We start from the raw sequence: 6,000 nt of genomic DNA, 5'->3' as shown, positions 1-6,000 counted from the left end.
TGTGGTCCAACAGGTTAACCAAGCATCTGGTTTTTCCCCATCAGAAAGGGAGGCCACACCTTCCTCGAGAGCCACACGTCAATATATAAAGACCTGGCTGGTGCCTCTGCAGTTCTGCTTTACTATCGTCTCTGCTTTATCCGGCTGTGCAGTTGTTTAAAGGAAGACACCAAAGCCCACAATAAAATATATATTGTATTTCCAAACTATAAAGCACTGACAGACTTTGTTGGGAATCCTAATGTCTCCAGGAGTGGAAATCACTCTAACCTTCCAATAAAATGCCAACGCCCTAATTAAACTCTCCAAGGGTGAGGTCTCCTGGCCAAGCCTCCCATCTCGTAGCAGCCTCTTTCCCCGGTTGGGGCTGGGAAGCATGAGATGCCTCCACATTAAGCCTTGCACTCTGAGGGCCCTGGAGAGGAGAAGATTCCAGGAGGACCCGTCCACCCTGGGTCCAGTTTGATCTCCATGTGGACCCTGCAGGATCACTTTCCCGTGTCCTGGCCTCACTCTTCCAGACGGGTCTAATCTAAGACTAATTCTGGGGTTTTATTTATGGTTTTCCACAATTGCCCCTGTCCTAGAGTTTATAAAGAAGGGGCTGGTGTGGGAAAAAATGGGGAATTTCATCAGGAATCTGGCCCAGGGTGGAAGGGACTCGGCCCTTCCCCTTCAAAAGACGGCAAACAGCAGAATGAGCATCAAGTGAGATTTTTCATAAACTGAAAATGTCAGAGTGAAAATAGCAGTGTTCCCAGTCTCACCTCCTGCCTCTGCTTTGTGGTGCCTGTGCTCAGGCCCAGGTGGATGACAGTGGGAAGAAGAGGAGGTTGGGTCCTCGAAGTAGTGGGACTTCCTTCCGGGTGGCCCGGTGAGGAAGGATGGATGGGGCGGGGCTGGGCGAGAGGGAGAGCGATGTGGTGGCAAAAGCTCCTGGTGGGATGACTGTGAGCTTGACTCAAGAGAGGTCCTACGTGGTGAGCCACAGGGCTATGCTGTCCATCCGATCTGGGCTAGCAGATTTGACAACAGCAACAGGGTATGATTGACAGAAGGAGAGCTGGAGTGGGCAAAAATGTGGCTCAGGGTCAAGGAACATCCTAGGGGTTCTAGTCTACATTAAGTATGAATTGAGTCAACGGGATTGTGCAGGTACCAAAAAGCCTATGTGTCCTTAGGTTGCATCAACAGAAGTATGAGTTTTGAGAGAGGGAAGGGGATTGCCTCTTCCTGTTCCCATCAGAATAAACCTAAGAGAGTGTCCAGGTCTGACACCTGCCACTTTCCCTATCAAAAAACTCTATCCATAACCTGTCAGTCAATCAAATACAGGCACATGAAGATGTGCACACACACTGGTACAGGTCCTGATGAATGTGCAAATTGCCCATTCTCTAATTTAACCCCTAATCACCACCACCCCTTCCGCAGCCTCTTCTTGGAGGCGCTCCTGTAGTTTGTGAGTTACTCAACCACCTGCTGGGGGTGCGGAGGGGTCAGGGGGAGGAACTCTAAGTCCTGGGGGTTGGGGGGAGGGCAGTGGGGGAGGAGAATGGGAGGGGTGGAAGATCCCATCCCTGTGGCCTGGCTCTATCGAAAGTCCGCCAATCCCAGGGACCTGGGACCACCCTCCCCCAGCTTCCTCCTCTTGTATCCCCATCCCAGCTCAGCACCTTCTAAGGTCCCACTGCCTCTTCACCTCCTGCAAGGCCCCTCTGCTCTGACACCATTTACAAGATCCCTGCAGTCACAGAGCTCGACACCACTGGTGAGCCCACCAGACTCGGGACTTCCGGTGCCCATCTCAGTTTTCTCCACCGCCCATCACCATCCCCCCAGGTCCTCAAGGCCATCCCAATTCTTGCATCGCCGACAATTTGTTGATTCAGAGGTGAGAATGTTCAGCCAGACCTAGTGAGCTAAACTTTGCCTTCACCCCTGACGTTCACCAGAATCCCCTCCCAGCCGCCTCTGGCTTTTCTATCTGGAGCCCCAAGGGAGAGACCTGCTGTGACTTTGCTGTTTCGGTTCTCCTGTCCTGCATCCAGTCCCCAGCATGCATTTCTAAGGAAAGGCACTAAATCACTTTTATAAGATTCGAGGTTGTTTCTACCCAGCGAGTTTCCTGCCAATACAAAATGTCTTCCAGGATCTGGCGAAGACAGGTTGGCTTGAATAGCTGTTCATTAGAGGAAGATTAATGAGGCCACTGATCCCATTAATGTGTTATTGACTTTTCCCTTAATATAACTGGCCAAACAGCTCAACCTCCAGGTCAGTGCAGAGTTTACTCAGAACTCACGTCCCATTCGCGGGGAGCTCCATTGGCTCAGCCCCTCCTGCACTGCCTGGAGGGTACCAGATGAGCCCGTCTCCCATCAGCGAGGATGGGAACCCTCACCTTTGTTTTGTTTTTTTGCGGTACGCGGGCCTCTCACTGTTGTGGCCTCTCCCGTTGCGGAGCACAGGCTCCGGACGCGCAGGCTCAGCGGCCATGGCTCACGGTCCCAGCCGCTCCGCGGCATGTGGTATCTTCGCGGACCGGGGCACGAACCCGTGTCTCCTGCATCGGCAGGCGGACCCTCAACCACTGCGCCACCAGGGAAGCCCAGAACCCTCACCTTTGATCCCATAGGCCAACAATGTAACAGCTAACACTGACTGTTTCCTACATGCCAGGAGCTCAGCCAAGCATTTTACAGGCAGGATTTCATTTAATCCCATTTGTCCCATTTTACAGAGAGGAAAACTGAGGTTTAAAGAAGTTAAATAACCTTCACAAGATCATACAGGAAGCTGTAAACTCAGTACTCGAACCCAACAACTAATAATAATAATAGCAGAAGTAGACCTGCCTATCAAATGCCTAGCATTGTTCTAGATCAGCGCTGACCAAGGGAAATCCAATGCAAGCCACATATGTAACTTCCATTTGCTAGTAGCCACTTTCACTTTAAAGAAAGTAAAAAGAAACAGGTGCAATTAATTTTAATAATATGTTTAATATAACCCAGTATATCCAAAATATTATCATTTTAACACGTAATCAATGTAAAAAATTATTAGAGAGATGTGTTACTATTCTTTTGCACTAAGCTTTCCTAATCTAGTGGTTGTTTACCTCTTACGGCACATCTCAATTTAGATTAGCCACATTTCAAGTGCTCAGTAACCACAGGTACCAAGTGCTTGCCCTTTTAGTGCAGGTCTAGATGCTTTATGTATATTCATTTATTTCATCTTTGTTAACATCCTATGTGGTGGCTCTAATTATTATTATCATCATTCCCATTTTAAACATGAAACAGGTGAGACTCAGAGAGGCGAGGTGACTGACCTGAGGTCACACAGCAGGTCAGTGGCAGGACTGGGATTTGAACCGAGCAGGCTGGCTGCAGAGCCTGTGCACTTCCCCCCTATGCGGCACTATCACATCCCATCAGGCAGGCAGGGCAGCCCTCCTCACACTGGAACATGTAAGGTCTCCCTGCTCCAGGGTGCGAGGCCCTGAGGGGCCTTGAAGACACAGGGCTGTAGCTGCTGTCCCCTCAGAGCCCCAGTAACAGCCTCCACGATAAGACTGTGCCTCCCTCAATAGAATTACACAGACAGTACCTGCCACCACTAACCGCGGGCTCACAATGGTTAGGGCCAGGGCCGGTGCCAGACATCTCACACTGGTTATTTCATTGACTCCTTATGGCAACCCTGTGAAGGGGGTTGGGTATCCCCATTACACCCCAAAGACATTGAGGTTCAGAGACGTTAAGTAACTTACCCGAAGTCACACAGTCAGTGGCAGAACTGGGAGCAGAACCCACGGCTGTGAGACTCTAAACCCCAGGCTCTGCCCCTTTAATAGCTAAGCAGCTCCTGACTAGTCAGAGAGCATTGGCTCCCGGAACCCAACCCCGCTCTCGGGCTTTGATCCCAGGTTTTTGCCTGGATTTGGTGGTACTTTGTGCACCTTCCAGCACCTTCTGCAGAAACCATGCTCATCCCCAGCATCTTCTGTCAGTCTCCTCGTGTCAGTGTTCTGCCTGCATGGCCTTGCTTCCCCTCTCTCCATTCTCTCTGCTCCCTACTCCTGAAATTCTTCACTTCATCCATTGCCTAAAGTCCCACTATTAGCGCTTGGGTTAAGAAATCCCCTTTCTTAAATAAAACAAAACAAACGCCACTGAAAGAAGCTATCAGTCAAACACTTCATAAGAATTCCTTTGTCCTATCTCTATCCCTCCCAGAGGCCTACTTGCAGGAACTGGAAGTTTAATATGGAAGGAAATAAAGAATTCACTTCAGTCAGAGTTGGATGAGCCCATAGAGATCAGCCAGTCCAGCCCCTTCATTTCACGCTCAGGGAAGTTGAGACTGAGAGCAGCGGGTGACCCATGATCACGCATGGGTTAGAGAATATGCACTAGGCTCTGTGACTCCGACCACAGCTGTACTCCCCAGGCCTTGCCACACTCCCTCTTAGGACTGGCCACGTGGTCACCTGGGAGGAGGGATCTGTTTGCCCTACGCTCAGACCCTCCCTCTTGCTAGAGGACCCAGGGCTCAAAGGTCTCAGCAAAGAATGTGCTCTCAAGCTTGGAGCCCCCCAGGGCCAGATGAGATAAACCCAGGAAGGCGCTGGCCCTGCCCGCCTTCCCCTTCAGGTCTGAAGGACTACCCCCTAACCACCCTCATCCCCTCTCCGGAGTTGCAGCAGAGGGTCCAGGCATGGTGCCCACAGAAAAGCAGAAGTCTTCCCCCCCGCCCCGACACCACCGGGAGGTAGGGGTGATGACCATCCTCATTTCAGAGACGAGGCAACGGAGGCTCAGAAAGATGAACGGCCACACAGCTGGGCTGTCCCTAACCCCAAAGCCTGGGCTCCCGCTCTGCACCAAATGAATGACTAAGGACTCCCAGCCCAGGGCTCCCACTACAACCCCCTGCAGCTTTGATAAGCCTGACTTCCCACCACCCCTGACGAAAACGTTTTTATTGACACCAGCTCCTGCCTCAGCCCCTGCTGAGCCTAGCTGCGCAGCACAGCCAGCCCACTCCACATAATTTGGTGCCAATTAGGAATGAATGGGAACCATCAGTACATTTAATTCCCAACCTAGAAACAGGCTCTGGGAAGCCAAGCTTCAACTAGCTGAGGTGCCTCCACCCAAGCTGCCCCAACCACCCTTTTTCTCACCACTGAGCCCCCTGCCACTGACAGGAAACATCCACCACCCACTTCCATAACCTCTCCTAGGAACCCAGGGGTTCTGGATGGGAATTCAACATGGACCCTGCCCTCGAGTGGCTCCCAGGAAGCAGCCTGGAAACGAAGCACTGAGGTAGCTACCAAAGCCCTTGTTGCCAAGGACTCAGTTTCCCCTTCTGTAGAATGGGGATAAGAACTCTCAACACCTAATAGGGTTGTTATAAGGGGTCATTTCTTAATTTATCCCACAAACTCTTCTGCTCTCCTACTCAGTGCCAGCCATGGCTCTAGGTACCGAGGACACAGGAAAGCCAAGCCCTTTCCTCATGGAGCCCTCATTCTGATGCGAAAGACAGACAACAGACAGTAAAGCCATAAATTAAAAAACACTGTTTTGGATGCTATGAAGATGAAGCAGTGTAATGAGATACAGAGGGACTGGAAGGGGTGGTCAGTAAATGGTAGTCCTTATTTTCTTTTTCTTTTCTTTTCTTTTTTGTTTTTTGCTATACATTAGATCTCTAAGATTTATTTATCTTACATAACTTAACATTTGTACACTTTATCCTCAACATTTCTTCCTTCCCCCCAGTCTCTGGCAAATGTAATTCTACTCTCCAATTCTGTGAGGTTGACTACTATGGACTCCTCACATAAGTGGTACCATGAAGTTTTTGTCCTTTTGTGATTGGCTTATTTCACTTAGTATAGACTCATCCATGTTGTCGCCGATGGAAGGATTTCTTTCTTTTTATGGCTAAACAATATTCCACTGTATGTATACACCACAC

Source organism: Pseudorca crassidens, chromosome 9 (assembly GCF_039906515.1).
Source record: "Pseudorca crassidens isolate mPseCra1 chromosome 9, mPseCra1.hap1, whole genome shotgun sequence".
Taxonomy (NCBI): Eukaryota; Metazoa; Chordata; class Mammalia; order Artiodactyla; family Delphinidae; genus Pseudorca; species Pseudorca crassidens.
Note: the sequence above shows the minus strand (reverse complement) of the source record.